Raw genomic sequence first — 22,006 nt, 5'->3', positions numbered from 1 at the left:
ACCTTTCGGCTGCTAGACCAACGCTCTAACCACTAGGCTACCCTACCGCCCCATTACCACAAGCCTGTTCTCTTTAATTAAAGGTGCCACCAACCTCATGTGCTCGATTCTCATAACCGAAGCTTTTTGAAAATGACCATACGTGTAGTGACAGTGCAGCTGAAATTATTTAGCAAATTCAAATTGTTTTAATTTCAATGTTACAGTAAAAAAATAAATAATCGTTACTCATCCTTTTCACTCCTCAGTTTCATAAAATAATTCCAAGAGATAGCAAAAAGCACACCCTCCATAATGTTGGTCAGACGGAAAGAAATTAGTAAAATAATTGCATTGTTATTCTGATCATTAGTATGATATTTCTATGCCATACTGCAGCCACTCATTCAGTGCTTTTGTGGGCCCCACTCACTACACTATCTCTGGCCGGCACATCACTGTGTGCAGCATGGAGGAGCTTCCAGTACCTTTCTGCGGGCCCTGTCACTTTCAGCTAACCAGTCCGCTTTAAGAATCCCTTGCGGCCCTCAGAGGGGCAGAGTTCAGAGGGTTATACATCATCTGTGTTCCAAATGGCACCATATCCCCTGTATAGTGCACTATATAGGAAATAGGGTGCCATTCGGGATGCAAAACTTTCCCTCTCCCACCCCAGAGAGGGACTGTCTTTGGAGCTTGTATCCTGTGCTGGTCCACTAGTGATGATGTCACTAGCTTCCAGCAAGCCCTAGCTCCGCTCTGGGACTGGGCAGTAGTGAGATGTCGAAGGCGTTGAAAGAACTTACGCAGCACGGCCCAGAGTTCTGGGATCAGGTCAAACTGCATGATCTCACAGAGGAGTGGGTAGTATCTGGATGCATGGGCCTTGAACTGAATAATAGAGGGATAAAGGGACGGGATCCAATTAGTTCATTCTCCACAGACATGTGAAGGGAAAATTACAACTAAGTCTTGGTCTCAATTCATCCTTGCATCCCATCTCCACCTTCTCAAACGTATTGGAGGAGAAAGTCCAAGCTCTCTCCCCTTGGACTTTCTTCCCCAATGCAATTTGAGAACGAGGCGAGGAAAGATGAATTGAGAACCTGTCATTGCTGATCTTCACCACCTTGGTGAGGAAGAGATTGGTCCAGGCTTCCCGGTGGCTCTCTGATGTCAGCGTGAGGAAGTAGCCCAGGGCCTCACTACACCCACTGCAATAAGCAGAGAGACATTACAGAAGAGTGTGGCGCTTATTTCCAGACCCCGACCAGTAGAATATTAGTCTGGTGGAACCCAGCCTGATCTCAGTGTAACTCACTTTAAATGAAATGAGAGCGCAGCAGTCAGTCTGATTGACCAGGCAAGCAAAACACAGGTTCTTGCCTCCGTCTGTACTACCGGTAACCACTCCTGTCCACAATGATGGACTAAATGGTGCTGAACAGGATGCGTTTTACTGTTTTAACACAAGTCAATAGCACAATGTCCTCTAGCTAAGTTCTTACTTGAGCAGTCGCCTCTGCACCTGTTCCCAGGCTGCCTTGCAGCTGTCATCTGTGTACATGCGGAACAGGATGCGGAGGCCACAGGCCAGACTTAGTCTCCTGCTTCAACAGGTTTGGTTTGGACTTCCCCTTGAAACCTGAATAACACACACACATGCTGTGAGACAGCTGCTGTTGTATGTTAGTTCGTCAGTAAGCCATTCAAATGTCACTGTTTACTAATTCCACAACATCAGACATAAGACAAGAATTCCATGTAGAATCCCATATAGAATAGTAATTTATAGTATCTCTGTCATAAGAGGTCATGATTATAGCTTGCGACGGTAGTTAGCCTAGCGGTTAAGTGTGTTGGAAGTGAAAAATCTGTCGATGTGCCCTTGAGCAAGGCACTTAACCCTACATTGCTCCTGTAAGTCGCTCTGGATAAGAGAGCTGCTAAATGACAAATGAAATGGGATGATCAGTTGAAGGTACAGGGGGTTCTTAGTCACCCACCTGCCTTCCACAGGACAGTCCTCTGCTCGTTGTTGGAGTTGAAGGCCTTGGCAAAGCGGTGGGACTCTAGCAGACAGTCCAGCAGTTTGAAGAGCTGATCTGAGGTCAGATAGCGGTACATTCCCTTGTCCTGGGCCTTCAACAAGACGTCTGCATCTACTGGGTCTCTCTGTGGAGGTTGACAACACCACAATGCTCAGTGATAACCAAATGTTAGTCAGACATCCTGATTGTTTTATTTATTTTACCCTTATTTTATCAGGTAAGTTAACTGAGAACACATTCTCATTTACAGCAACGACCCGGGGAATAGTTACAGGGAAGAGGAGGGTGGGGGGATGAATGAGCCAATTGTAAGCTGGGGATGATTAGGTGGCCATGATGGTATTAGGGCCAGATTGGGAATTTAGCCAGGGCACCAGGGTTAACACCCCTACTCTTACGATAAGTGCCATTGGATCTTTAGTGACCAGAGAGTCAGGACACCCGTTTAACGTCCCATCCGAAAGACGGCACCCTATACAGGTCAATGGTCAAAAATCACTACCCTGGGGCATTGGGATATTTACTTATTTTAGACCAGAGGAAAGAGTGTCTCCTACTGGCCCTCCAACACCACTTCCAGCAGCATCTGGTCTCCCATCCAGGGACCGACCAGGACCAAGGATTCACAACTTTTTTTGTTGTTGTTTGTAATAACATTGACAGCCCATCGCCAAATATGATTTATCATAAGATACATTTTGCCCTTACTGTTGTTCTTTTCAGTTATTGAAACTGTGTGAATTGAGTACAAACTCCATGGTTACCTGTGCAGCAGCCAGGTTCTCTGCATCCTCCTTCCTGCTGCTGGCGGGGTAGAAGACCACGTTGTCTATGGTCTGGATCAGCTCCAGCTGCACCAGAGTTATACTTAAACTACATCTTTAATAAGCTTTGCAGTAGCATTTGACTTTCAACAATTCACTATCTATAATGAACCATTGAGAGTGACTACAGAAAAATACAATGGTCTTTTATAGCCAAGATACACCCCTCTCAACTTACATGACGAACCACAGATCTTAGGAACTCTTCACAAAGGGACTTTTACTTGAGAAAGGAGTATCCCTTAGCCAGATAGCATTTGCTATAAATTATCGCTCAGTTTGGTCTCTAAAACGAGGTTCTAATCTCGTTCCTGGTACTTCATAGTACAAAAATTATACCTCATCCAAGGCATAACTCAATTGTCAACTCTAGATACTCCCATCTCAAGTAAACTCCCTCTTGACCCCACTCCTGGACAAGCTCACTGAGGGGAGTGAGCCTCTAGGTCATACACTATCCCAGGATAAGTGTAAGATCAGAGAGGACATACAATGTTTCCAGACACTGCCATACACCTCCCCCCAATGGGAAAATGTGGAAGTGACTGGCACACAGACATTTTGGAGACAAGTAATTGGTTCCCCATTAATCACGCCATCCCTTCACATGGTTTAAGAATATGTAAAGACACATTCACATATGAAGACAATGTTCCATTCTGTTCTCTTCCCTTTCTGATATTCCGCATAGCACCAGGGACATGTGAAAGACAAGCCTGACCTCTCCCCTCTCTGGGCCCCAAGTGACTGAGCCCCAGCTGAGGGAATAGTGAAACTGCCAACACTATAGTCCAAAAGGATACATTCTAATGACAAGTATCTCACATAAGCATATTATGCAAATAAAACATCTTAATTATCTATGTTACCCAACTAATTCTGATTCATCCGCCACAATGGCCAGGGTCACCATTGTCCAGCGCCCCTGGAGCAATTGGGGTTAAGTGCCTTGCTCAAGAGTACAGCAACAGAATAAAAATGTTTCACCTTTTCGGCTCCAGGAATCAAACCAGCAACCTTTCGGTTACTGTCCCAACGCTCTAACTGAGGCTACTTGCCACCCCTACATATCATTGGAAAAAAATGTACAGTTAGGATAAAATGTAACTAATACCAACCTATTGCATTGCCATCCAGTCTGGTAGACCCAGTAAATATCCTGAAAAAACATAAAAATATGACATTTTCTCCATCTGTAAAAGTGAGCGTTTTTATGGTCTTATGGGGAGAGGAGGCATTATACAGGATAAAGATTTATTGCGTAATAAAACTGGAGAGGGGAAACAACATATTGAATAAATTCCACTCTATCAGCCTACCTGTCAACAGCAACGACGACACTCTGGGAGCTTGTCTCTCCAATGGACTCCTGAATACTGGCTATCTGTTTACGGTCCACATTACCTCCAACTGCAAGACAAACAACGTGTAATGAGAAAAAGCTCATGGTTCACATTTCAAACAAACCCCTTAGTCAAACAATGACACATAACACTACATTATATGTTAAGAAAATATCAAACAATTAACCATGATATGACATTATCACTAAGATAAACACTGACATACACGTACAGCAAAACTAGCCACTGTGACAGTAGCCTAAAAGGTATCTAATCCAACAGCCTGGGTGCATCCTAAAATAGCCCCCAAGTATTCCCAATATTGACCAAAGCTCTATGGGGTTAGGGTGGAATAGGGAAAAGTGTGCCATTTGGAAAGTAGACTATTAATGAAAAGGAGAGAGGACTCACCCAGTCCCATGTACTCTGAGCTGTCTGAGGCCTGCTCTCTCAGGCTGGCCAGGAGGCCCCCTTTGGCCGGGACCGTCCTGAGATGTAACGGGCCTACACCCCCGTCCCGATCAGCTGGGCCAGCTCCAACTGACTGATACACTTCAAGATCTGTGGAGAACAGAGAACAGAGGAGAACCTTTCAGATGGGATTTTAATGGAGGGTTACTATACTAATCATCCTTTATTTAGCTATTGAGTCAAGTTCTCTTTTACGATCCTGGTTGGTAAAAACAATGTACAGGGAGCAACGCCGACCTAAGTCATTGAGGATATTCTCTTCTATAATAACTTCCTGGTTGGTCCAAAATATTGAAATACAGTGACTGTACTATGTAAGACGATAATATGGAAGAGATTCTAACCTCATGCCAGGAGTTGCCCAGGTAGTTTCCGTCAGTGTGGGCGACAGTGATGAGGGTCTTGATGGTGTCGATGTTCTTCTGCTTCATCTCAGAGATACCACAGCTGGCTGTGAGCAGGGTGAACCGTGCCAGGGCCTGGACGTACGCATCACGCTCCAGTTGGATGGTGAAGATGCAGGCTATCCTGACGGCACAGCGGATCCCCTCCAGACACAGAGAGGCTACCTCAGTGTCACCACAGTCCTGAAGACCCACGCTGAACGCTGCTAAGAACGGGGTCTATGCCAACTGGGGAAAACCTTGAACATAGGTCTGACGTGGTCTAGGCGGGTTACCTTGAACATAGGTCTGACGTGGTCTCGGCGGGTTACCTTGAACATAGGTCTGACGTGGTCTAGGGGGGTTACCTTGAACATAGGTCTGACGTGGTCTCGGCGGGTTACCTTGAACATAGGTCTGACGTGGTCTAGGCGGGATACCTTGAACATAGGTCTGACGTGGTCTAGGCGGGATACCTTGAACATAGGTCTGACGTGGTCTCGGCGGGTTACCTTGAACATAGGTCTGACGTGGTCTAGGCGGGATACCTTGAACATAGGTCTGACGTGGTCTAGGCGGGATACCTTGAACATAGGTCTGACGTGGTCTAGGCGGGTTACCTTGAACATGGCTCTGACGTGGTCTTTGGCGGGTTACCTTGAACATGGGTCTGACGTGGTCTCGGCGGGTTACCTTGAACATAGGTCTGACGTGGTCTCGGCGGGTTACCTTGAACATAGGTCTAACGTGGTCTAGGCGGGTTACCTTGAACATAGGTCTGACGTGGTCTCGGCGGGTTACCTTGAACATAGGTCTGACGTGGTCTAGGGGGGTTACCTTGAACATAGGTCTGACGTGGTCTCGGCGGGTTACCTTGAACATAGGTCTGACGTGGTCTCGGCGGGATACCTTGAACATAGGTCTAACGTGGTCTAGGCGGGTTACCTTGAACATAGGTCTGACGTGGTCTCGGCGGGTTACCTTGAACATAGGTCTGACGTGGTCTAGGCGGGTTACCTTGAACATAGGTCTGACGTGGTCTAGGCGGGATACCTTGAACATAGGTCTGACGTGGTCTAGGCGGGATACCTTGAACATAGGTCTGACGTGGTCTAGGCGGGTTACCTTGAACATGGCTCTGACGTGGTCTTTGGCGGGTTACCTTGAACATGGGTCTGACGTGGTCTCGGCGGGTTACCTTGAACATGCGTCTGACGTGGTCTAGGCGGGTTACCTTGAACATGGGTCTGACGGGGTCTAGGCGGGTTAGCTTGAACATAGGTCTGACGTGGTCTAGGCGGGTTACCTTGAACATAGGTCTGACGTGGTCTCGGCGGGTTACCTTGAACATAGGTCTGACGTGGTCTCGGCGGGATACCTTGAACATAGGTCTAACGTGGTCTAGGCGGGTTACCTTGAACATAGGTCTGACGTGGTCTCGGCGGGTTACCTTGAACATAGGTCTGACGTGGTCTAGGCGGGTTACCTTGAACATAGGTCTGACGTGGTCTAGGCGGGATACCTTGAACATAGGTCTGACGTGGTCTAGGCGGGATACCTTGAACATAGGTCTGACGTGGTCTAGGCGGGTTACCTTGAACATGGCTCTGACGTGGTCTTTGGCGGGTTACCTTGAACATGGGTCTGACGTGGTCTAGGCGGGTTACCTTGAACATGGGTCTGACAGGGTCTAGGCGGGTTACCTTGAACATGGGTCTGACGTGGTCTAGGCGGGTTACCTTGAACATGGGTCTGACGTGGTCTAGGCGGGTTACCTTGAACATAGGTCTGACGTGGTTTAGGCGCGTGGCGCTGGTGAAGGGAGCCTGGACGTGGCTGACTGCCTTCATCAGGGCCTTGGCTGTCTTACGATCTGCTCCATCTCTACGGGGGAGGGCTCGAAACAGACAGACACTCAGTGAGCATGCTCTCACACGCAAACACACACCCACTGTACACAGTGTCAACACCTAACCACACAAGACAATAATGTTGATGCCATCACTGTGCCTCTGAGGACAGACTAGCTTTGAGTCCATGTAGTATGCTTGTTTCCTTCTTGACCCTTGTAATTTTGTCCACCAGCAACAGAAAAGAGACTTGCTTTGTTTGCTGGATTTGTGGGTGATTTTCTTTGCGTCGTTCATGGCTATTTTCTTCCTGCGATTTCGTTGTAAATGCCTGACAGCTACTCCTCAGGGAAATCTTTGCTGTCGTTGATTCCTCGATTCATCTTGATGTATTGCTCTTTCGTCATTTTATTCTTCACCTGGAAGGGGGGGGGGGAGTCAAAATAATGTTTAGGTCACAGAAAAAAGCCGTGTCTGAGTGACTTACTTGTGGACTGTGAAGGTCTGTTGTCAACATAATGATTGAATAAGCCAGGACGTATCTGCAGTTTGCCTGAAGGATTAGAGAAACAAGTCCAATGTCATGACATCTACTGTGCAATAACATAACTGTCAACATCATCCATTAACCCACACCATCTGGTCTGTCTAGTGAGATGCCAGAGAGACACTCACCCTTGGTTACATTCTAAATATCTGGCCACAAATTTCTCCATTAGTCGATCGATCTCCTGGGCCTCTCCGGGCAGACGGAAGCCCTCCAGGAACAGACGCAGAGCCGAGACAAAGTCCTTGCCTTGGAAATCCATCTGGTCAACGTAGGCGTACATCACCTCTTTATTAATGAACTTCCCCACCTGAGTCTGGAAAGCAAAGTCCATACAGAGGAACTTCAACATGCACATAAACAATGAAAATATAGTGTACACTGTATATTCAATATATTTGTGGACAAGAAAAAGTGAGAACAACAAAAGTTTGACATTTAACAAAATGAAAAAATATCTCAGATTAAGACAGATCTTTTAGGGGCAGTTTCCCCAGACATATTGAGCTTGATGTTTTGTCCAGGATGTGGCTTCATACGTGTCTGGTAAGCTGCCCCCTGAAGGCTAACAGGCAGTGAATCCCATTGCATGTTATGTAGTTCCAGCAGGTCCTTACAGAATCTAGCCTCTCCTCCTGATGCAGAAACTGAGCTAGGTCCTCCAGCATGCCTTGCTCCTGTAGATACTGGATGCCCCTCTTTGGCTTCTTGTTGAACCTGCACAGGAAGAGAGAGCGGGGGAAATGTCACATCTGTATGACACAGGCACATTTGAGAGCACAAATTCTGCTCGGTCACTTTTCACCGACTGAGCAGAATGACTGATCTACAAATCCTAATGATTAGTTATTTAGGATGCAAGTGAAAGCTGTTCTGACATTACTTCCAGTCTCCCACACACTTACAAGTGAATGCCTTGCTCGATGATCTCCTTCTGCCACTTGAGCACCTCGATGGCTCTGCGTTGTCCGTTCCTGACATGAGGGTGCTGTAGGAGCCGATGCCCGAGGAGGCATTGGAGTCCAGGGAGTTTATTGGTTGATACTCTCTGGGGGCATGGTGCTCTCACTGGGCTCCTGCTCCACGGGCTTCTCCTGACCTACAGAGGTGAGGGTGGCACGTAGGGACATCCCATAATGTCAAGAATTACCCTTCCCTTTATAAAACCCCGTCAGAGGTCTCAGGGGCTCACTACGAGGTCTGCTGCTGAACACAACTAGTGCGCACTTCAGGTTGGCAAACACAGGGCCACACAACAAACTGAAGAGTCGTTACTTGACTATCAGTTTTGCTAAAACTGACATTCAAGATAAACCTCAGTCTCTAACTAACTGGAACCATGAGTCTAAGAATAGATTTGATGCTTTACCTGCTCTTCCTTGGAACAACAAAGACAGAGAGCAAAGCAGATCCAGATCAGCAATGGAACATGTTGTGATAAACACAAATATAATTGAGTCTGAGCTGCAGAGAGATGTCAGATGTGTAGTTAAGAGATATGGGTGGAAGCAGGGCCGTCGCGTCTCAGTGGGTTTGTGGGTCATTAAGAAGCCCCTAGGCTACTGCAGTAGTTATGAATGAGGATGACTTGGTCTCAGGGGAAACGCATTATTTATTCAACAGTAGGTAGTATTGTAGGTAAGTGGTATCTTACCTAGACTGGTCTGAGAGTTGGGGTTCACAGACTGATCATTGCTCCACTCCACCATACACTTGAGGATAGACACTAGACACTCCAGACCCCTTTTCCTCAAGCTCAGCTCCTACAACAAATAAACACATTTAAAATGGTCACACAACAGAAAAGGAGATGTATGGAAGGTGAGTGTCCATTGGAAGCATCTCTTACCTGAGCAGGTGTGGTGCCAAGCTCATGCCCCACTCTGCCCTGTGCCATCTTAGACAGGTAATTGACCAGCCTCTCAAATATATTAGCAGCGTTCAGGTCACAGTCGTAGCTGACATACATATATTGAAGTGGGAGAGGAGGGTGAGGAAGATGGAGAGCGAGAAGACCTCGGGGACTGAGGAGGCGCCGTTCTTAGACAGCGCCACACACAGGTACTGCTTGATGGCGTCGACGCAACATCTCTTTGGTCTTGAAGACGGGCCCAGCGTTCTGCAGGATGGACAGCAGCAGCTGGATGGACAGCACCTTGGAGCGTAGCTCGTGTGATTGACAGAGACAACGTTTCCTTGACGCATCCCAAATGCCTTATTATGCATTTTAATACTCATCACGAGCATATGTGACATCTTTACAATGTCATAAAATCCTCTTCTAATGATCTGGACTAACAGACAGTTGACAATGTTATGCATAGACATCCCATACTATACGCCTTAGACATAATAAAGCCTCAAAACAAGTTACAATATGTACCCACGCCCTTTAAGGGCTACCAAGAGATTCAATCACAGTCAACTCCTATGGCCATAGCCTACCGGTCTATTCATACAGTGATTCATAGTGACAGGGTATCAAGGAGAGTTTACTTAGGATCAGAGGGTCCATCAGACAGAGGCTTCATGGAGAGTTTGCAGAGGGAGCGAAACACTAAGAAGGCGTCCTTCTGGAGGATATGGGAGAACTTAGCAACAGGGGAGGAACCACTCGTAGCTCCAGATTCCTAGAAAAGGAAATGCACAGATGCTTCTGATATTAAACACACAAAATCATGTTCATATATACAAAATGTACATTAGTACGCCAAATCAGATGCCACTCTAGTACTTGGATTTATCAACTAATCTGTTAATACTCCATAGACAGTATTTGAATCCCAAATGGCACCCTATTCCCTATTTAGTGCACTACTTTTGACCAGGGCCATAGGTAGTGCACTATATAGGGAATAGGGTGCTATTTGGGAAGCTATCAATGGCATTCTATGTAGGGGAGCAGTGTGGGTGGGCACCTGAGTGTCGTTGGAGGAGACAGAGAGCCTGTCGTCCGCCAGTGAGGGAGTGAAGGCAGCATATATGGGCGTGCCAGGGATACCGTCGGCATGGACGTTCTCTGTGTCGCTGCCCAGCTCGCCCTCCTCCTCCCCCACCACCGGGACTGGCACATCGTCTACACACTCTGTAGCGCTGCACACACTCTCCCTACATTCTACACACACACGCAGGCATGCGGGAACACACACACAGGGACATCAGCAAAAGAGCTAAAGATTGTCTCAGAAAACAACAGTGGGGCTAAAAATGAATTAGAACGTAAGAATTTATATTTCTTCCTAGCGCAACAAGAACAACTTTCAAGGCACTACAGTGAGTCCAATGTTCTACAGACAAGACAGGACATACTATATTGGAGTATAAAAGAAACTGATGTGTTACCTCCAACAACTTTATTGACAACTTCCTGCAGCATGGTCTGGACCACCTCTTGAGCTTGCTCCTCATAGTTGACTGGTTCTTCCTCTACAAGCCCTTCAGCATCTTGCTGGAACAAACCTAGAGAGATTTAAATGCACTTTACCATGCTTTCCTATGGTGACTTTGAAGTCAAATTGACACAGACGGAGTTGCTATGTAATAAACCATTGCACATAACTCCTTTGTGAGATCTTCCATTTAATGTATCCCTCCACTATGAGTACAAAACATATTCAACTGCAGAGGTTTTCATTTTCATTTCATTATGAATCCCAATAAAGGACCTCTGCCTTGTAGAGTTTAACTGCCTCTGGTCAGGCCAAGAAGTCTAGAATTCAGACATTAGTAGTATCCTTGGCTTGTCTCCTGTTTCTGTAGCGTGAGGAGGCTTGATGTACAAGTACATCAACGGACAGAACGCTCGTCTACCGCACGGCCTTACCCCCCAATCCATCTCCTTAATGCCGAGTGCCAAGCAGACACACATCGGGGCCCCATTTGTTACAGTCTTTGTTATGACTCAGCCGGAGATCAAACTCCCAACCCTGTAATCTCAGGGTGGACACTAATCACAAGGCCACTGAGTTGGTCGGTCACACACACACACACAAAATATATTTTGATTTGTTTAACACTTTTTTGGTTACTACATGATTCCATGTGTTATTTCATAGTTTTGATGTCTTCACTATTATTCTACAATGTAGAAAATAGTAAAAATAAAGAAAAGCCCTTGAATGAGTAGGTGTGTCCTAACTTTTGACTGGTACTGTATATAATAAAACACCTTCCTAATATCGTGTTGCACCCCCGCCCTCAGAAGAGCAATTTGTCGGGTCATGGACTATACAAGGTGTCAAAGACGTTCTACAGGGAAGCTAGCCCATGTTGACTCCAATGCTTCCCACAGTTGTGTCAAGTTGGCTGGATGTCCTTTGGGTGGTGGACCATTCTTGATACACATGGGAAACTGTTGAGCGTGAAAAACCCAGTAGCTTTGCAGTTCTTACCACAAACTGTGGCGCCTGGCACCTACTACCATACCCCGTTCAAAGGCACTTAGATCTTTCTTCTTGCCCATTCACCCTCTAAATGGCACACAAACACAATCCATGTCTCAGTCCTTCTTTAACCGGTCTGCTCCCCTTCATCTACACTGATTGAAGTGGATTTAACAAGTGACATCAATAAGGGATCATAGCTTTCACATGGATTCACCTGGTCAGTCTTTGTCATGGAAAGAGCAGGTGTTAATATTTTGTAGACTCAGTGTATATTTATACATTGCCTATTCTTAATTAAGTGCACTACTTCTGACTAGGGCCCATTTGGCTCTGTTCAAAAGTAGTGCATTATCAAGGGAATAGGGTGCCATTTGGGACTCAGCCCTTGACTTCGGCTGGACGTTTTATTACCTCCTTCCATCCATTTAAGAGCTCTATTAACATGGCAGACCTCTCTCTCAGCAGAGAATAGGAATACTGATTCACACACATGGATTTTACAGACAGTGATATGTATGAAGCTTGCTTAATCAAATGCAATGACTCAGTGAAATATTCAACAATGACTTCCAGAGAGACATACAGAAAAGGACTTATTCTCACTTTGAGTGAGAGTGAGTGACAAAAAGAGAGAGATACTTACCCTGTGCAGCAGCTGCAGTAGCCAGGTCTGCCTCAGTCAGCTCGTTTTCAGCACTGCAGAACACAGAGACATTTTCTGGCTCCGGGTCATCTTGGGCATTTTGATCAGGCACCCGGGAGGTCACCACCTGAGGTGTGGGTGAGGAGGTATGCTGCTCCTGTTTAGGGGAGGCAGAGGGCTGAGGTGAGGCTGTGTGGGGCTCCTGGTTCTGTTGGGGGGAGGCATGAGGTTTCTGGTCGGGGGGGGGTGAAGTGAAGTGCGGGGCCTTGGTGCTGGTGGGGGGATGAAGGAAGCTCCTGCCTCTGTTGGCTGCTTGGTGACTGCTGCAGATGCTGCTGTCTCAGACGCTCCTTCTCGATCTGTCTGGCCTCCTGGAACTGTACGCAGAGACACGGACATAGACGGAAACACACACAGACACAGACATCATCGTAATGCCTACTTGAAAATCCTAGCCCTAGATTGTACGAAACATAACCATAGGCCAAACAATTTTGGACCATGCACTGTCAAGCCAAGCACAAAAACAATCTACAGCACTGGCATCATTAGAATTTTGTCATGGTATCAGGTATTTTGTCTTCGGCAACCAACACCATGTTGGTAGCAAAGATTTAGTATGGTAACATGCACACAATAATGTGATTATTGTGGATAGTCAGATTAACATAATAATTTCATTATTACATTTACACATCTGAAATCAGGCTGCTGATGGCACTCTGTTAAATGCAGAAAATTCCCAATCAAACTAAACGTTCTACCACAGCGATCATGTTATTTTTGGGATGCAGACTTGATTCGGGGGTTCGGACATATTATTTTGTACGTGCAAACTACCTTTAAGACGCATCCATTCAGATGTTCCGAACTCACTTCACTCACGTTAAAGAGAGAGGAAATAGAATTACCAGAATGGGAGGGGAAAAGGCCCTCAGACTACTGACATTTTACTGGAACAATAATGAATACAGTTAACATGGCCACCAGTCCACCCATCATGGCAAATTGACTTGAATGGGGATTCTTGTTCTAGTAATTTTTTTGTGACACATAGAGTCAGAGGGGGGGGGGGGGGGGGGGCAGAAACAGAGAGAGAGAGAGAGAGAGAGAGAGAGAGAGAGAGAGCGCTTACTGCTTGGTTCTCCATGCGAGCAAAGATAACAATTAGCATCTGTGTGAGCATGGCCTTGGCCGTGGTCTGGTTGATGAGGTTCTTGCTGGCCAGGTAGATGTTGAAGCAGGTCCTGACTGCCTGCAGCACCGTTCCCTCGTGGATCTCGTTGTGCTGAGAAGTCACCACTGTCAGCAGAGCCTGCAGAGGGACAGCATCCACAGAACTAGAATGCTTTACTTCTATGGGTACACTTAAAATGGCTGCCAGCAGACCCATTCTGGCATCATTGACTTGAATGGAGACACCCATTCAACTTATTATATTTCTATGGCACCAAACTAACAGTCACTACTACTCACAGTAAACAAGATACTGTAGGTTTTGTGACTGAACCCAAAACATTGTAAAATCATGAGATTGTCATTATTAAAATGAAACCCTGCAGAAGTTTGTACAATTTCATCTCATTTTAAATAATGGATATCATTAACAAAATCAATTATGGGTGCCTCCTGTCCCTGAAAATGCCTCCTGTCCCTGATTTTGATGCCATTGCTTAGTGGGCAGTAATATTGAACACTCAAACACAACAACAGAGGACTATATCCACTATGTATGTGCCAGCTGTTAGATCTACTAGTTTGGCACAACCCTGAGAGAATGGGCCTGAACACAACATTGATGTGTGTTATCTGCTCAGTGGTTAGATGACAGACAGACAGACAGGCCAACAGGGCCTGTCATACCAGACACAGGATTAACACTGGGGAGGAGAGGAGAGGCAGGCTGGGGCTGGTCTGTCTGTCACACAGACAGGAGAGGAGAGGAGAGGCAGGCTGGGGCTGGTCTGTCTGTCACACAGACAGGAGGAGAGGAGAGGCAGGCTGGGGCTGGTCTGTCTGTCACACAGACTAGAGGAGCGGAGAGGCAGGCTGGGGATGGTCTGTCTGTCACACAGACAGGAGGAGAGGAGAGGCAGGCTGGGGCTGGTCTGTCTGTCACACAGACTAGAGGAGAGGAGAGGAGAGGCAGGCTGGGGCTGGTCTGTCTGTCACACAGACTAGAGGAGAGGAGAGGCAGGCTGGGGATGGTATGTCTGTCACACAGACAGGAGGAGAGGAGAGGCAGGCTGGGGCTGGTCTGTCTGTCACACAGACAGGAGGAGAGGAGAGGCAGGCTGGGGATGGTCTGTCTGTCACACAGACAGGAGGAGAGGAGAGGCAGGCTGGGGATGGTCTGTCTGTCACACAGACAGGAGGAGAGCTCATAGACCACACACCTTTATAATCTGCAGCTGAACACCTTCGTCTGTCTGAGGCCCTTGAAAGCAGCCACATATGGTCTCGATGATTCTATCGATTAACCTCTTTCCAGGTGTAGTGTTGTCTGGAGCGTTTCCAGTGAGGTGACCATAAGCAATGAGTTTCTGGAGAAACAAAAATGAGGATAAACCTTACTTTAACTACGATACAATAATCCAGAAAAATGCTGTAGAACTTTAATAACTGCCATTTGCCAAGATTAGACATACAGTTGAAGTGTGAAGTTTACATATACTTAGGTTGGAGTCATTAAAACTTGTTATTTCCACCACTCCACAAATGTCTTGTTAACAAACTATAGTTTTGGCAAGTTGGTTAGGACATCTATTTTGTCCATGACTCAAGGAATTTGTCCAAAAAGTGTTTACAGCCAGTTTATTTCACTGTATCACAATTCCAGTGGGTCAGAAGTTTACAAACACTAAGTTGACTGTGCCTTTAAACAACTTGGAAAATTCCAGAAAAGGATGTCATGGCTTTAGAAGCTTCTGATAGGCTAATTGACATCATTTGAGTCAATTGGAGGTGTACCTGTGGATGTATTTCAAGGCCTGCCTTCAAACTCTGTGGCTCTTTGCCACGGCCTCAGAAAAAAATTGTACACCTCCACAAGTCTGGTTCATCCTTGGGAGTAATTTTAAAACACCTGAAGGTACCACGTTCATCTGTACAAACAATAGTATGCAAGTATAAACACCATAAACATAAAGATCGTACTTTTTGGAGAAATGTCCTCTGGTCTGATGAAACAAAAATAGAACTGTTTGGCCATAATGACCATCGTTATGTTTGGAGGAAAAGGGTGAGGCTTGCAAGCCGAAGAACACCATCCCAACCGTGAAGCATGGGGGTGTTAGCATCATGTTGTGGGGGTGCTTTGCTGCAGGAGGGACTGGTGCACTTCACAAAATAGATGGCATCATGAGGGAGGAAAATTATGTGGATATATTGAAGCAACATCTCAAGACATCAGTCAGGAAGTTAAAGCTTGGTCACAAATGTCTCTTCCAAATGGGCAAGGACCCCAAGCATACTTCCGAAGTAGTGGCAAAATGGACAACAAAGTCAAGGTATTGGAGTGGCCATCACAAAGCCTTGACCTCAATCCTATAGACAATTTGACGGCAGAACTGAAAAAGTGTGTGCGAGCAAGGAGGCCTACAAACCTGACTCAGTTACACCAGCTCTGTCAGGAGGAATGGGCCAAAATTCACCCAACTTATTGTGGGAAGCTTGTGGAAGTGTTCCCGAAACGTTTGACCCAAGTTAAAAAATGTAAAGGCAATGCTACCAAATACTAATTGAGTGTATATAAACTTCTGACCCACTGGGAATGTGATGAAAGAAGTAAAAGCTGAAATAAATCACTCTCTCTCCTATTGTTCTGACTTTTCATATTCTTAAAATAAAGTGGTGATCCTAACTGACCTAAGACAGGGGATTTTTACTCAGATTAAATGTCAGGAATTGTGAAAATCTGAGTTTAAATGTATTTGGCTAAGGTGTATGTAAACTTCTGACTTCAACTGTATGTTTACTGAACTTGTGTGTGTGTGTGTGTGTAGTGTTACCTGCTACTGACCTGTAAACAATCTAGAGATGTGATGACGATGCGAGGACATTTGGACTGGCAGGCTAACTCAAATGGCAGGAAGTACTTGTCTGCTTCTATGACGGTATCCTTGGACTTGACCGGTGGTAGAGCACTGGAATCAGCATTGTTGTCTCCAGGAGGGGGACTGAGGGGGAATACAGAGTGACAGCTAAATGGTTAAAACATTAGGCTAAACAAACGTGTCTGAGCAATTCAACCATCTCATATGAAACGTTTGTGGCTTGGCAATGGCCAACTGCCCCCAATAGTCCTCAATGCTGCAGTCATATTGATGCTCCTGAGGTCCTCTGTAAACATCAGCATTGCTGTGGTTCATTCAGGTAGGCAGCTGGAAGTGGAGTTGCGTGCAGTCTGCAGAGAAGGTTAGAGAGGTCGGGAGGAGGTCAGGAGAGGAGTACCAGTGTCGGCATTGTGGACACTGTCACAAACACACTTGGTGCATTCCGATTCTCTACACTTCTCCCGAAGTGTGCACTTGAACACTGCCTCCAATGGAAAAATGGTGGAAACTCCCAACAGCCAAAGCTTACAGCAACCCAATGCTTTCAAATCCATGAGGGGGAGTGAACAAGTGCACCCCTCGGGAGAACGGTAGAGAATCAGGATGTAGCCATTGTCAGTTAGCTGGGGGATACTGACCATCAATACTGAGTTACTCTTCTTTATCCCACTTCTCGTCTCAGCTCCTTCCTCCCTCTCATTTCCTCAAACTTTAATTAGGCCAGCTATGAAGCAGATAAGCCTAGTCTTTTTTTTAATAAACTTTATTTGCATCTTATCTCAAACTCGAGAGGTGTTAATTTCCCCAATGCACATTTGACAGAAAAAAAAGAAAGAGTTTTGTTTTTAACATTGAGTGAGGAGTGACTAAAGCTTAATAGACTGCTGTGCTATAGTGTGTGTGTCTTAAATGGCACCCTTTTCCCTATATAGTGCAAATAAGGGACAAAATGCAATTTTGAATCACTTGGGAGTGTGCCTGGTCAGTGTTTCAGCCTGGGGTCTGGGGTGGTGACTAGGACCTGTGAGAGCTCAGGTGTGAAAGAAATGAAACCTCCAGACAGAAGGCAGTGGGAGATGTGTAGGTCACTCAGTTCACTGGCCCATCTGTCTATTAACCAATCACAACCAAGGGATTGGAGGAGAAGACAATAACAAGAAAACAAGACACATCAAAACAAACCTTGACAATATTGACTAGAGATTACATTTCACACAAACACTATATCTCAAAATAAACCTACCTCAGTTTCTCTGTTTCTTCTTTAATTTCCTCTGAAAACAGAAAGAGAGAAACAATGAACTAAAGAGCCATGTTATTGGCCCCTCATGACCGGTATGATGCTGCTCTTGCCACATGAGCAATAATCAAGGTCAATACATCAACAGCCAATGTAATACCCCAGCAGTAGAGAGCTTCATTACATGAAGGCATGAGCACTTTGTCAAATTAGCCCATGTCCTCCACGACTATAAATTCCTGCCCTTGACCTTCATAGAAGATCCTGCCAAACTGAACACTCCATGCAGATAATGAAGTCGCCTGGTAATCAGGGTTTTGTCTGCATAGAGAAGTATTGGGTGGGTCGCCTAAGTGTTTTTCCAAACAGTAGAAAAGGGAGAGAGAAAAAAACAGTGGTTTTAAAAATTATTTTCAAGATGGTAAAATATTTTCAGTGTAAACTAGGATGACTAAAACCAGATATAAAGTATATAGAAAAGATCAGAGACCTTGTTTTTTAGTTTTTTTAAATAAGATCTTGGGGAAATTACAATCACCAAAATAAAAACTAGACAGTCAGGGAGAATCTAAAATTCCAAAAAGTATGCATTCAGGAGTATTTTTTCATGGCATTCAGATGGCATAAGAAAAAGGCATAAGCCGTGACAAAATGAAAAAAACGTGTAGAATTTGAAAATTGTAAAATGTTCCCTCCGCCCCATGAAAAAAAAAAGTATAATTGCAGGAAACTAGCGATAAAATAGCTACAAAAAAAATATCCAATACTGTAATATAATATCACATATCTCTTCATAGGAGTTACTGTCCATTTCATGAGTACTTCATGAGTCATGATAGGATGTCATGTCAGTGACATCTTCAGTCCTGGCCTCCACCAACCAGTCAATCTATAACCACAAACCAACTGCCTACATAGTTCAATACTTTGGAGCATGGCAGATAGAGATAACCTCCACTCCTCCATCATTTACATGGCATAGTAAAGGCACCGACAGCTCAAAAGTGTACCAGACTCAATCAATACAGAATGAAAATGAACTAAATAACTTGCCTAGTGTAGAGTGGAATGCAGAAGATACAAACGCACCACATGACTTGTCAACCCCAAAAGGCAATCAGTAAACAATCTGAGAAAAAGTCCATGCGTTTTGTTACCACCAACATCTGCACCATATTTTACGCCCAAAACCAAGTAGAGAGGCAGCAGGTCATCCAGGTGTTTAACGCAGATAATGAAACATCTAGTATCTGTCTGCGACTCCACGGTCGAGCATCCCATCTACAGCCAGTGAAGGTGAGGTTGGGGTCATGGTCAGCATCATCTACTAGATTTCATATTGGATGGCAGTCATGTTGTAATGTTATTATCAGGATCTGACACTGTAGATGCTGGGGGTTATCGGTGCTCATATGGAGGGTGGTGGTGTACAGAGACCCTCTGTTTTAGTTCAATAAACCACTTCTCAAATCGGTTGGAAAAGACTTAACTGCATCCCAAATGGCACTCTATTCCCTATATAGTGACCTCCTTTTGACGAGAATCCTACGGGGTGCTATTTGGGATGCATACTAAAACTTAAGAGTGAACTGTTTAAAATATCACTATGGACCACACATACTCCTTGACCATCTACCTAAATGTTCACTTGAATCTACAGGCTGATCTCAACAAAGCTGAGGTCAAATATATTTCATTATAACATAGACACGGTGCTCCCCTATGATTTAGTCTCTGCCTGCCAACTAGGAAAGAGAGAGACAGTTCAAACGCTAATAAGCTGACTGCATCCACTCTCAGTTCATCAACGTTGTATCAGCATGCTTTAGATGTCTAGAGATGAGATGACAGCCTTACTGAAAACAAAGCTCATCATAGCTCTGCCGTTTGTACTATATCACCTGGAGAGGAACAGACTTCAGTGTGCTGCTAACAGCAGTATAGCTTCCTCCACTGTCCCCGTACCAGGCTCGAACCAGTGAGAACACAATCCAGACAGCGTCCCAAATGGCACCTTATTCCATAGTGCACTACTTTTGACCAGAGCCCTATGGGCCCTAGTCAAAACTAGTTCCCAACATAGGGAATTGGGTGCCATAGGGAATAGGGAATAGGGTACAAACAAAGAACAGATCAGACATGTTACCCCTCTCATTAACACTGCAGGTGAACAGTAATTAATTCATCAGTGGTACAACAGCAAATAATACATTATTATAGTCTAGTCTTGAGAAGGAAATAAAAATGTGATACATTTTCTTTTTTTTTTAAATCAAGACTGTGCTTTGTATGTCTGGCCTTCAGCAGGGCAAAGATGAATATTTCACTTTTGAACTACAGTATACTTAGGAGGGTATAAGCAATGCATGATAGGCTGTATGTAAGTCTATGCGTGTCATACAGGTCATTCAATATCATTTCAGCAAGCCACCATCTCAGCTTGTTCTAAAATGTTTTCTGCAGTTAGAAACATACAGTTGAAGTCAGAAGTTTACATACACCTTAGCCAAATACATTTAAACTCAGTTTTTTACCATTCCTGATATTCTTTATTCATGGCTGTGTTCTTAGGCAAAATTGTGAGTGAGCCCACTCCCTTGGCTGAGAAGCAACCCCACACATGAATGGTCTCAGGACGCTTTACTGTTGGCAGGACACAGGACTGATGGTAGCGCTCACCTTGTCTTCTCCGGACAAGCTTTTTTCTGGATGCCCCAAACAATCGGAAAGGGGATCCATCAGAGAAAATGACTTTACCCCAGTCCTCAGCAGTCCAATCCCTGTACCTTTTGCAGAATATCAGTCTGATGTTTTTCCTGGAGAGAAGTGACTTCTTTGCTGCCCTTCTTGACACCAGGCCATCCTCCAAAAGTCTGCACCTCACTGTGCATGCAGATGCACTCACACCTGCCTGCTGCCATACCTGAGCAAGCTCGGTACTGGTGGTGCCCCGATCCCACAGCTAAATCAACTTTAGGAGACGGTCCTGGCGCTTGCTGGACTTTCTTGGGAGCCCTGAAGCCTTCTTCACAACAATTGAACCGCTCTCCTTGAAGTTCTTGATGATCTGATAAATAGTTGATTTAGGTGCAATCTTACTGGCAGCAATATCCTTGCCTGTGAAGCCCTTTTGTGTAAAGCAATGATGACGGCACGTGTTTCCTTGCAGGTAACCGTGGCTGACAGAGGAAGAACAATGCTTCCAAGCACCACCCTCCTTTTGAAGCTTCCAGTCTGTTATTTGAACTCAATCAGCATGACAGAGTGATCTCCTTGTCCACGTCAACACTCACACCTGTGTTAACGAGAGAATCACTGACATGATTGTGGCAGGGCTAAAATGCATTGGAAATGTTTTTGGGGGATTCAGTTCATTTGAATGGCAAAGAGGGACTTTGCAATTCACTGCAATTCATCTGATCACTCTTCATAACATTCTGGAGTATATGCAAATTGCCATCATACAAACTGAGGCAGCAAACTTTGTCAAAATTCATATTTGTGACATTCTCAAAACTTTTGGCCACAACTGTATGTAAACTTCTGACCCACTGGAATTGTGATACAGTGAATAATAACTGAAATAATCTGTCTGTAAACAATTGTTGAAAAAATTACTTGTGTCATGCACAAAGTAGATGTCCTAACCGACTTAAACTATAGTTTTGGCAACAAGAAATTTGTGGAGTGGTTGAAAAATAAGTTTTAATGACTCCAACCTTAGTGTATGTAAACTTCCGACCTCAACTTGAAGTATTCCGGCTGCAAAAATATATATATAATTGGATCTCTGGATAATTAACTAATTGATTGCACACAAATTGGCCATTTTAATTTATATTATATTAATTAAAATAGTACTCAACATTTGGTTTGTCAAAAGCCACCCATTAGCTTTTTCCCCCTGTTCAGAGAAAGGAGTCATTGTTGTTGTTTGGTTTATGTGCCATAATACATCCTTATATATTACCAGGTCTCACCACTAGATGGTGTTGTTGCTGCTATTAAGTGAAAAACAATTGACAGTGTTAAAGGGATAGTTCACCGAAATTATATATTGGTTTCCATACCCTGTAAGCAGTCTATGGACAATGGATGTCAAGGTTTTGTTTTCGCTTTGCGCGCACACACTTGTCTGTGGTTCACACCTGTCTGTTAGCTGTGCTGCCCCAGACAGGAAGAAAAGGAAGCGTGCACAAGGAAAGCTAGAACAAAACATTGTCATAATGAAATAA

At 44.9% G+C, this 22,006-nt stretch overlaps 1 pseudogene; it reads right to left on the bottom strand.

The window, feature by feature from the left end:
- Window positions 1-27: 27 nt before the first annotated feature.
- On the bottom strand, window positions 28-17,172 carry LOC110530950 (annotated as a pseudogene).
- Window positions 17,173-22,006: the final 4,834 nt, after the last annotated feature.

This window comes from Oncorhynchus mykiss, chromosome 8 (genome assembly GCF_013265735.2).
Source record: "Oncorhynchus mykiss isolate Arlee chromosome 8, USDA_OmykA_1.1, whole genome shotgun sequence".
Classification (NCBI taxonomy): Eukaryota; Metazoa; Chordata; class Actinopteri; order Salmoniformes; family Salmonidae; genus Oncorhynchus; species Oncorhynchus mykiss.
The sequence above is the reverse complement of the archived record's forward strand: the minus strand, read 5'-3'. Positions and strand labels throughout refer to the sequence as shown.